Raw genomic sequence first — 12,863 nt, 5'->3', positions numbered from 1 at the left:
ACTTATACCCTTGACAGGAATATCAACAACCGATAGGGGAATGTAATGCAAATCTAAATGCACATGGGATAAAGTTGAATACAGTAAAGCTAAAGTGGGAAATTAAAAAGAAGCTTAAAACTGAAACAGAGGTGGAAAAGATTGAAAAAGGCTAAAAGTTTCAAATATCTGAGAGGTGGTTTAGAAGAAGGGAACTCTGAAGGATGAGGTAAAAGCTAGAATCAGAAGGGCTGCAGCCAGTTGGCACAGAGTATCAGAGGTATTGTTTCACAAAGGATGTCAAAGTAGCTGAAAAGTAAAGTGTACAAAGCAGGGATGTGGTCAGTACTACTGTATGGTGCAAAGGCAGAACAGTTGAGGAAGCTAGAGGTGGTGAAGATGAAATGCCTGAGATGGGTAGTAGGATGTACATTGTGGGACAAATAATGAAATAAGGACATCAGAGCAGAAGCTAAAGTAGATATGATAGCAGAAAAAGTGATAGAGAACAGATTACAGTGATTTGAGCACATGTGCAGGAAATCAGAAGAACAAGACTTGGATGATACTGTAAGAAGACAAAAAGAAATGAGGGAGTCCACAAAGAGAGAGATAGATTCTGTGCCAAAGGAAGAAAGTAGGAGATTGGCATTGAACTGAGAAAGAGATGACAACAGTCAACATGTTGAAAATAGGAAAAAGGGGTTGTTGTTGATGATGATGATGAAGGCTGAGATCAAATTTGCCTACATCTTTTGCTCTGTTAGTACCAAAAGTAAAAATGAAAGCTTCAGAATTACTCAAAGAAAGACGGATGAAAAAAAGTGATAAAATAGTCAGAAAGTTACCACATCTAGAAGATGGGCACAGAAACAGAGCAACAGAGAGAAGTTTTGATGAATGAAATGACTGTGTTTTGTAGCTGTAAAATAATTCAGAGATCCTGTAAAAGTGCATTTAGCTGGTCAGAGGCCTGAGACTTCTAAAATTAATTCAAGAGCTGTTATGATTTCTAAACAATGCAGTTAAAAAAATGTTCTTAAACAGAATAAAAAACAACAGGAACCAGCCCCACAGCTCGAGCAAGACGTTGTTTCAGCAAAAAATGTGCTCACGAATAAAAACGTTAAAAAATGTTGCCTTCCAGTTCAACTGTTGTCCATATTCCATATTCCATCTCTACCTCTATTTATAATGGCTATGAAGCTAGTTATGGCAGACCCATGGAAAGGCCACTCAGATCCAGTGACTGTTCATAATGTGTACAGTTAATGTGCATTTAATCTATGGGTTCATTATGTGTGCAGAATCACTTCAGAAACTGTACATAATGGGACACACCAACAGTATCAGGATATAGATGTGTACTGTCTTATGAATGAGTTAGCATAGTGTAAAGCTTGCTATAAATCAGTTGTATAAAGTATATAATACTACATGGTTTTAAGCTGGGATTCTTAGCCTTTTTATAATAAAAAGTAAATGTGATATACCTTTAAGACCAATGTGCCATGGGAACATGAATTTGGAGCAGTTGAATGGAACCCATGTACATGTGCCTCACCTGGATAATAAAGAATATGCCCACACAATGAGTGTCTGTCTTTTGGAGGCTAGGGTTGAGGAGGAATGTCAGACATGTTTAACATATCCTTGTAGACATTTGCCTTCTGAGTTTATTGTGAACTACTGTTCTGTCAGCTTTGAACACTAAGCCCTGGATAAAACATATTTATTTTCTGGAAGAAAAAAAAAAACTAGAATTTCTTTCTATACTTGTATTTTTGTTCAGGCAAATTATTTGAAAAAAGTTCGAAAATTATTTAAAATGTACCTTGGATGATCTCTAACCCCAGGGACCTCATGGCTCCAGTTAACTTCAGTTATTTTAGTTATTCAATTATTACAGAGCAGTTTGGCCAGTTAGAATGTGTTGATGGATGAAAGAAAACTAATGACAGTATTTTTCCTTACCTGTGATGTCTGTTTAGTCAAATCTTTAAATCAAAATGTAAAATAAAAATACTGTAAAATGAATGCACATCATCTGCTTCTCTGGTGTACAGGGATAAAGTCCTGAGTATGCCCCCTGTGACCTCGGTTCAATTAGTGCTTCGGGTGACTGATGTGGAGCACCAAGGAGGAATGGGCATCACTATCCCAGGGTGAACCTATGGGTACCTGTTGTGTCTGTGCTTGGTGGAGGCTGGAGAAGACACACTAGTAAGCATGCCTAAAGATGGGGCATAAGTTCAAGACATGGCTGAGCTGCTGTGGAGGTGGGGCAGTATGCTGCATGTCTCTATTGCACACCCCCCCCCCCAGGCATATCATTTGATCTGTGAAGGGGGAATGAAAATGGTTAGGTCATAAATGACCCTCCCCAGATGTCTCATTCCATAACCAGCCCCAGCAACACTGGAATGCATTTGGAGGGGGGTAAGAAGCTGGTAGACCTGGCACAGACAGGTACCAGGGTGCCAGCCTAGTATAATGAAGTGGCAGTAGTGGTACAGAGCCAAAAAATGAATTCACATCACAGCATTCTATAAAATCATAGCTTCTGAGGCCCTAGTTCATCCCTGACCCCCAGCTTAAGTCAGATATTCTCTACACAGTTATTATAATGCAGTTTTCCCAGTTAGGGTGCATTGAAAGAATGCAATAAAAAGGAAAGCCAAAGAGCAAGACTAAATGTCTTTCCTTCATTATGATTTTGGTTTAGATCATCATTGGATAACAAAGGTTGTTTAAAAAGCTCTAAAAGGTATCCTTTACTCCATGGCTTCTAAGGGTTTACTGGTTTCCAGGTCCCCAGCTTTATTTTCATTATTTATTTCACAGTTATTATAGTGTAGTACACTTTTGCCCATTTTAGGATATTTTGAAAGGTTGCTAGAAAAAGCAAATCAAAGTTGGAGAGTAATACTGAAATTCTTTTTTGCTCATTTTTTTTCAGAAAATCATTGTGTCAATGGTTGAAAAACAGCAATAAATGTACTATCAGTCGGATTATTTATTCTACAATCATTATAGTGCACTTTTGGCTAGATAGGGTGTGGTGAAAGGATAAAGGAAAAAATGTTGAAGAGTAAGAGTAAATTTCTTTCCTTAATCATGAGGGTTATTCAGGTTATCAGTGAATTAGAGATGTTGGGGAGAAAAGAAACTTCAAAATGCACCTCAGATCATCTAAAACCACCTTGAATTCTGAAGGCTAAGTAACCCAAAATATGTGCCTTAATTCAGTTATTTCCACCACAGTTACTACAGTAATATCTGGCTCATGTAAGTTGCATCGAAAAAAATGTAGGAAAATGCTGAACTGTAAGACAAAATTGCAAAAAAAGTAGAAAAATTGTAATCTAAATAATGTAAAGACGCCATGGTGGGGTGAGCACAGGTGTGGAAGCACTAGGAATGTGGATGGGCACAACAGAGCCCTTTTGTATAGGGTGCTAATTCACCTGACACACACACACACACACACACACACACACACACACACACCTCTCCATATACTGTATATACAGAAAGAGATATAGTATATATATATATATATATATATATATATATATATATATATATATACACACACACACACACACACACACACACACACACACACACACACACACACACACACACGCCAACCACATAACATATAAATGTGTACGTGCTATGAAAGGTAATATACTTCATATTTTCTGGGTACATTGTTTACTAGATACATTTGTAGGTGCTTTGGTAAATAAGCCAGCCTATGTGGAAGTGAACTAGCTTATTATGGGCAAAAAATGAAAAAGCTTTAATGAATGTTGAACCCTTAAACACAATTCTAGAGCATGTATATAAGCTTAAGAACTGAGTGCAAAATAAACAGTTTAGAACATGTTATATAGTACATTGTTGAAACAATATTTAAATATGCAAACAAATCCTGCACTAGACAGCGGATTCATCCACATAGTTCCAGTTTTGTTCCATCTGTAATGAAGATACAATTAAGTAGTTCTCTGAAAAACAGAACTGATTGGACATTTTTCTCTAATGACTGCCATTTTGGCATTGTATTCTCTTTTACATGTTGAAGAGCTTACATCTATCCAGTTAGCTAGGCAGACAAAATTTAAAAATAAATGTATAACAGATTCTTCCTCAAAATAAGTTGAACATGGTCTGTTTAAATATATGTGTATGAATGGCTTCCTAAATTTTAATCAAAAGTTAATTATACAGGGAGCATCAACAAGTCATGTCAGTGACTCTTCAGTATCTCAAAAGCAAGACTGTCAAAAAAAAGGTATACATAAATAAGGTATACATAAACAAGGAATACATAAACAAGGTATACATAAAAAGGTGTACATAAATAAGGTGCACATAAATAAGTTATACATAAAAAAGATATACATAAAAAGATGTACATAAATATGGTATACATAAAAAAGATGTACACAAACAAGGTATAAATAAATAAGGTGTACATAAACAAGGTATACATAAACGAGTTATACATAATTAAGGTATACATAAAAAATTGTACATAAATAAGGTTTACATAAAAAGGTGTACATAAACAAGGTATACATAAATAAGGTGAACATAAATAAGGTGTACAGAAACAAGGTATACATAAGTTATACATAAATAAGGTATACGTAAAAAGGTGTACATAAATAAGGTATACATAAACAAGTTATACATAAACAAGGTATACATAAATAAGGTATACATAAAAAGGTATATATAAACAAGGTATACATAAGTTGCACATAAATTAGGTATACACAAACAAGTTATGCATAAATAAGGTATACATAAAAAAGATATACATAAAAAGATGTACATAAATATGGTATACATAAAAAAGATGTACACAAACAAGGTATAAATAAATAAGGTGTACATAAACAAGGTATACATAAACGAGTTATACATAATTAAGGTATACATAAAAAATTGTACATAAATAAGGTATACATAAAAAGGTGTACATAAACCAGGTATACATAAATAAGGTGAACATAAATAAGATGTACAGAAACAAGGTTTACATAAGTTATACATAAATAAGGTATACGTAAAAAGGTGTACATAAATAAGGTATACATAAACAAGTTATACATAAACAAGGTATACATAAATAAGGTATACATAAAAAGGTACATAAACAAGGTATACATAAATAAGGTATACATAAACAAGTTATACATAAATAAGGTATACATAAAAAGGTGTACATAAACAAGATTTACATAAATAAGGTGTACATAAATAAGGTGTACTTAAACAAGCCCCACAGAAGCGGCCGTATAGGAGCAGGACTGCAACACGCCATGCATATTAATGAAGGTGCGCTGCCTGAGCTCCTAAACGGACACGGAGAATGTACAAGTGCAGGGGGCATGTCTGAGAGCAGAACTCTCAGAATATACATGCCCCTGCAATCAAGAACAGCAGTGTAGGAGTAAGAATGAGCAAGACTACTCACAGGTGTTCACATACCCCAGCAACATCCCCCCAATTTTACAAGAGCAATAGTTAAAACATTTAAATATAACGATTTTTTTTTATGAAACAGATCAAATTTAACCGTAGGTGCATGGGTTTGCCCATCACTTAGCTATGGTTAATGCAGCTTAAATGGCACAAGAGGATAAAAAGCAAGATATATGTCAATGAAGCACTGCAACAGTAGTGTAGTGGGCAGAGCATTCACCTTGCAAGCAGTCATTCCTGGTTTGAGTCCTACTCCAGTGCAATCCATTTTCCATGTCAAATCACTTTATGATCAATTTATTTTGTTGCATAACCTACCACGTAACACATATTTGTGAACTGGAGTACTGCATTAAATGCAGACGTGAGGTGTCATTGTGATAATGTTGCAAAGCCCACAGATAATCACAATTGGCCCATACAGTATATGTACACAGGAATCAGGGATACAAATGGAAGGTAAAATGTGTAATGGATGATAAACCATACAGTTGCCAAATCCACCACCTGCCCAAGAACCATTAGACATTACTGTCTAAATTAGTATGGTGGTAAGCGGGTATAAGCACTACTAAGCAAGAGTAAGCATAGTTACGCAGTAGTAAGCGGGAGTAAGCATATGTAAGCGAGTTTAAGCTCATTTGCACAGGGTTAAGCAATGCACACACAGGTTAAGCAATATTGAAGCTAACACTCTGTAAGCATATTTAACCAGAGGTTTCATGGCTGCAAACACTGGGATGGGTGGTCACAAAACCTGCTTGCAAACCAAATTGTGAAAAGTTAATGAACAGAATAATGAGCCCTGCCTCTGGATAACCTCAATGAGTCTAAATACCTGTGAGATATGGCCACAGCACGATATGGCCATCCTGCACAGCCACAATAGCACCAAGGTGCTGGACCATATACACAAGCCCATCAGCAAGTGTCTGCAGTTTCCATGCCAGAATGGCATGAGTGTGCAAGAATATGTAGGTTGCACACCACAATACTGGACAAAGCTGCATTCAACTTGTAATCCCTAGGAACCTACTGCCAGCAAAGATGTATACCTATCAGTAGTTGATGACATAAAACATCAGAGGGTAAAACACCACATATCACTGAGTATCCCTGCCAACACCAAAACCATGTAGCAGAAGCACCACAGACACAATTAGCAAAAATCTCACTACCCTTTGTCTAATGTCAACCCACATTGTCAACCAATCTACAGATATTCTGCAGAGGCAGGTTACTAGCTGTAGGTGTAGCAGAAATTCCTGCACTGGAGTGCAACCTACCTGGAATGGAGTCACACATGCAATACAGACACTCATACTGGGCATGTTCACATGCTTAGAGAAGTGAAGGTCATAATAGAAAACAAGGGTCATACTGGGCATGCTCACACACTTAGGGAAATGAAGCCCAATGTCTGGAAACAACTGTGGACTATATACAGCAGTCAGTCACAGATGTCTGTGCAAACAATCCACATTACACACCAGTCATGCTCTGCACACACACCGGATGAGAATATGCACATATATCCAAAGACCACACACTATAACAGCGCAGACATACACATAATAGATGTGGGAAGAGAGTGGCAGACAGTAACAGACAGCTCCCACACAGCACACCCCCATTTTGCAAAAACATATGATGTGCAAATGTCCATCACTGTACACAATTTCCTCTGGTATCCTTCCAGTCAGTACACCTTTCATTGCCTTTCTTTGACAAGCCTGCTGATGTAATTCCCTGTAAAATGCATCTTTGGTGAAGGAGTGGCTCAGTAATCTCTGTGGTGTGTTCTGTAACTGTGCAATGCTCTAATGTGCTGTAATAGTTAGGTAGGTGTTTGAATCCCATTCGTGGCAACTGTGAGTCTGTTTGTATGTGTAGGGCCCAATGTTTTTGAGGACAGAAAGTACTCCATTCATTGCCTGTCTTTGACAAACCTGCTGATGTCATTCCCTGTGAAATACACCTTTGGTGAAAGAGTATCCCAATAATCTCTGTCACGTGTTCTGTAATTGCACAAAGCTGTAGTAGTTAAGTAGGTTTTCTAATCCCATTCATGGCAACTGTGTGTGTTTGCATATGTGCAGGGCCCAACCCTTTTGAGGACAGTCAGTACATCTTTTATTGCCTGTCTTTGACAAGCCTGCTGATGTCATTCCCTGTGAAATACACCTTTGGTGAAGAAGTATCCTAGTAATCTCCGTGGCGCATTCTGTAAGTGCGTAATGCTCTAATGTGCTGTAGTAATTAGATAGGTATTCTAATCTTATTCTTGGAAATTGTGCGTATGTGTAGGGCCAAATGCTTTTAAGGACAGTCAGTACACCTGTCATTGCCTTTCTTTGACAAGCCTGCTGATGTCATTCCTTGTGAAATACACCTTTGGTGAAGCATTGCCGCAGTAAACTCCATGGTGCGTTCCATAACTGCATAATGCTCTCCTGTGCTGTAGTAGTTAGATAGGTGTTCTTATCCCGTTCATGGCAACTGTGAGTGTCTGTGCATATGTGTAGGGCCCAATGCTTTTGAGGACAGTCAGTATACCTTTCATTGCCTGTCTTTGACAAGCCTGCTGATGTCATTCCCTGTGAAATACACCTTTGGTAAAGAAGCATCCCAGTAATCTCCATGGCTCGTTTTATAACTGCATAATGCTCTAATGTGTTGTAGCAGTTAGGTAGGTGTTATATTCCCATTCATATCAACTATGAGTCTGTGTGTGCATATGTACAGGGCCCAGTGCTTTTGGGGACAGTCAGTACAACCTGTCATTGCCTTTCTTTGACAAGCCTGCTGATGTCATTTCCTGTGAAATAGACCTTTAGTGAAGGATTGTCCCAGTAGTCTCTGTGGCGAGTTCTTTAACTGCATAAAGCTGTAGTGTGCAGTAGTCTTTAGGTATGTGCTCTTATCCCAGACATGGTAACTACAACTTTGTGTGTATGTTTGTCTGTATATGGAGTAATGCTTTTGATGCCAGTCACACTCACTACACCTTCCAGTACCCTACTTTGCAAAGCCTACTTTAGCAAGACAGCTGATGTCATCCAGTGTGAAATACACTTTTGGTGATGGAGAATCCTAGTAATCTCTGTGGCGCATGCTGTAACTGTAATGCTGTAGTAGTTAGGTAGGTATTCTGATTCCAGGCATGGCAACTGTGAGACTTTGTGTGTGTGAGTGTGCGCATTTGTCATAAGTATCCTCTGTGAAGCATGAAACAATGTGGAGTGGGTTATGCACTTTTCCTATATGTTGGGTCTATTAAATGTCATAATGTCCACCTTACAAGCATAACAGATGTCAAACATCACAGTGACTGGGGTACACAATCTATACCCCCAAATGTGACATCATGGCATGGGGAACAATATAGGCAACATCTCTATTACCTAGACACTCTCCATCCATGTCTCGGACACACACTTGACCAGGCAACAACCACCAAGTTGGTAGTTCCCTGCATATTGCCCACAGATGGTAACCATGTTGTGATTGCAGTGGACTACAGAGGACATGACACCCTGTCCCATCCTTACAATAGGCAATGCATTGCATGCAGTGCTCCATCACTATGTTCCCCAATGGACACCTACTACAACTGGCAAGCCAGCAAATGTTACCCACAAAGGCCATGCCATGCTGTATACACATGCCCTGTATGGACAGATGCCACTGTCACCAGTGAATGTTGTGGGGGTAACAGAGGTAAGCTGCCTTAAGGTATCTGGTTGTACATTACCATTCAATTCACCTTGGGTAAATTCAGGCCTACTGCTTCCTGCCATACAGACTGTTCTGTTTGTCAGTGTGATTGTGATGGTTTCAGTCATGCCGTTTTATATCACAGATATATCCCAATGTGTCTACTTCAGTATGTACCCCCTAGGGATTGTGTACAGACTGTAGATGGAGGCTGCCAGACTGTACATCTGCATTACTTACAGTTGATTGCTTGTTATCCTGTGGCCCAGTCTGTGTCTACTGCTGTACTACTTGAAGGCCTTGGCCTGGACAGCAACATATGTACTCCTTTCCAGAATACTGTATACTTTTATCTGTTAGACAGTTGCATTGCTCTGTCTAAACATATTTCAGAGTCTACACAGCTATATGACATGTTATAGACTACTGTAGTAGTACACAAATAAAGCTTCCCCATGTATGCAAACCTGTGTGTGGTGTTATATCCCGTGACCTGTCGGTTAGTATGTGTTGCAGGCAACAGGTGTCACTTGTATGTTTGGCTTATAGAGTGTCCATGTGATATGCTGGTGGCTGTAGCCATAATGGCTGTACCGTATTATGTGAACCCTCTACATATGTATCTCCCTATACATATGTCTGTGTGTGTATGTGTAGTTACATATATATCTATGGGTCTATATTATATCCCCGAACGCTTAAAAAAGTGAACGCTGATTGATTGAACTTATTTTCGTGAAACTGCAAAATATCAAAGCAGCAGAAACTCAAATTTTTTCCTGGGGAAAGAATTCAGTTGTCCGTTTCTGTTGCTTCGGTATTTTCAGTGTTATGGTGGAAAGTTACCAATCGGCTTTAGGTAAGTGTGCGATTGTGTGGATGTGAGTGTTAGGGTGATTTAGGTGAGTTAGGGTTAGGGCTCGGGTTAGGTGTGTGTGCGATTGAGTGGACATGAGGGTTAGGGCAGATTTAAGTGAGTTAGGGTTAGGGAGCGGGTGAGGTGAGTGTGCGATAGGGTTAGGGTTTGGGTTAAGGTAAGTGGGTAGTTAGTGGTGTGTGCATAGTTTAGTGTAGGGTCAGGTATCAGATTTTAGGTGTATGTGTGTCGATTTCTGTTTGTTTGATGTGCTTGTGTTGTGTGTATGTGTTTTGGATCAGTGATTTTTTTCCCTGGGAAAATAATCGCTGATCTGACAGTTCGAGATTGTAAGCTTTCGGTTAAGTTAGGCCGATCAATCAGCATTCTCTTTTTTAAGCATTCGATGATATAATATAGACCCTATATCTATATATAGTATATACATATAGCTATAGCACAAAGGGGGGTGTTAGCAGGGGGATTATCCAGGGATGTGCAGGATGGCTGCAGGGAAGGTCCACAGCTAGCCCTGTTGTCTACGACAACAGCTGTGCATATGCACTGTATTTAGTGTTTGCGTTGGACACTCACACCCTTGGGTGGGGGTGGGGACTTCAATAATACCTTGCAATGCCTATTACTTCGGCTTACATGCCTACAGTGGGGTGTTGCCACCATGTGTTCATAGGTGTTGTGTGGTGGGCAATGCAACAACACATATGGTTATACCGTACTTTGCCATGTACACTGGACTGTGCTGCAGTGGAACCCATATCGGGAATGGCTGCCCATTATGCGTAACCATGCATGTCGACTGTACAGAATCCGCGGCCTGTCCAGAGTTTGCTTCATAATATTGATGTGTTCCTCTTACAATCTGCACCTGTCTGACAAATACCTGGTAACTGACACAATTAAATAAAGACAAGTAATTGGGTGTATGACTCCACATCCTTCAGACGTGTCATGCTAATGCATAACCTATTACTCTATCACCTTTCTATGGTTGTATGTGGAATATGTGCTTTCTGTACCTATTTGTCCCCCCAATGGTTTAGGTTCTGTCCAGTGGTTTAGCTCTTAGAGGTTGAGAGGTATGGGTGTAAACTCTGCCCAATTTCCAATATTACTGACATCCCCGGGGTGTTCCAAATACAACTGCACCAGCCAACACCTGCACACCTAGGCCCATAATTGCATACCCATAGTTCCTCCACCTGGTCCTCCTCTATAGCATGTATCCTTACTGTGGGTGCAGCTGGGGTCTAGCTACACCACTACACACTGTCCACTCTCCACGTGTCGAGTCCCATGTCGTACATTGCCTCAGGTCTATATTAGAACACTGAACATTTAAAATGTCGAGTGCTCTAATATCGACCCATTGCTGAAAATATCAAAGAAGCAGAAACCAAATTCTTTCCTAGGGAAAGAATTCGGTTGTCCACTTCTGTTGCTTCGGTATTTTCAGCGCTCTGTAGGATAGTTACTGGTCGGGTTCAGGTAAGTGTGCGATTGATTGCAGGTTAGGTATGTGTGTGATTGTGTGGACATAAGGCTTAGGGCGGGTTAGGCGAGTTAGGGTTAGGGCACAGGTGAGGTGAGTGTGCGATAGTGACGGACCTTAGGGTTAGGGTATGGGTTAAAGTAAGTGGATAGTTAGTGGTGTGTGTATAGTTTAGTGTAGGGTTAGGTGTAAGATTTTAGGTGTATGTGTGTGGATTGCTGTTTGTTTGGTGTGCTTGTGTCGTGTGTATGTGTGTTTTGGAACAGAATTTTTTCTCTATTGCTGTAGATATATATATATATATATATATATATATATATATATATACACACATATATATATATATATATATATACATACACATATATACATATTGTTGTATAAATATATATATATATATATATATATCTCAATCCATGTGGGTGTATGGGATGTATGGCCTTAATCTCACTTATCTTTTGCTATGATGGCTTAGTGGTTAACTACTGTGACTATAGTGTTCAGGGTCCTTGGTTTGAGCCTTGCTAAGTCAGTTTATTTTGTTGTTGGGCAGAACTTGGTCCGTTGGATCCAGAGTGATTAAGGCACTTTAAAGTGGTTGTAAGCAGGTTTGCGTGACGGTAAGCACTGCTAGCCTCCAGTTACAGTTTCTTATACTCATTAGCTTCTACTTTGCTTACTCTGTGTAGGCATTGCTTACCCTCACACAAATACACTTGGACACGCTTTCCTCTGCTTATTTCTGCTTAGACCTGATTACTTGTGCCTTATTCATTATGACACTAACACTTGACATGTGCATTTAATGCAGTACTCCAGTTCACATTTAATTTTTATTCTTTAGGTTATATGGCAAAACGATGTAAAATTATGTTCATATACAGATTTTCCGAGGAAAATGATTTGTGATGCAGTGGGACTCAAACCGGGAATGCCTGTTCATTAGGCAGATGCTCTAACAACTCCTCTATTCCTGTGCTGCTTCATTTGCATATATATTCCCTGTTGTCCTCTTCAGCCTTTTCAGCTGTTTAACCATAGCTAGGCGATGGGCAAACCCACGCACCTATGGTTAGCTGTACTCGTAGTTTAAAAAAAAAAATAATATGGTTTCTTCGTTTTATGTACTGTTGCTGTTGAACACATGGGATCTGCTGTCTCGCTCATTTATTTGCACATTCTTCTGTTCTACTTTGTAGGGTCATGTTTATTCTGAGAGCTCTGCTCTCGGACAAGCCCACTGCACTCGCCCAGGCTCCGTGTAGCATTAGGGGTTCAGGCAGCATGCCTTCATTAATA

This window comes from Protopterus annectens, chromosome 7.part0, assembly GCF_019279795.1.
Source record: "Protopterus annectens isolate FY-2018-M chromosome 7.part0, PAN1.0, whole genome shotgun sequence".
NCBI classification, from domain to species: Eukaryota; Metazoa; Chordata; order Ceratodontiformes; family Protopteridae; genus Protopterus; species Protopterus annectens.
Note: the sequence above shows the minus strand (reverse complement) of the source record.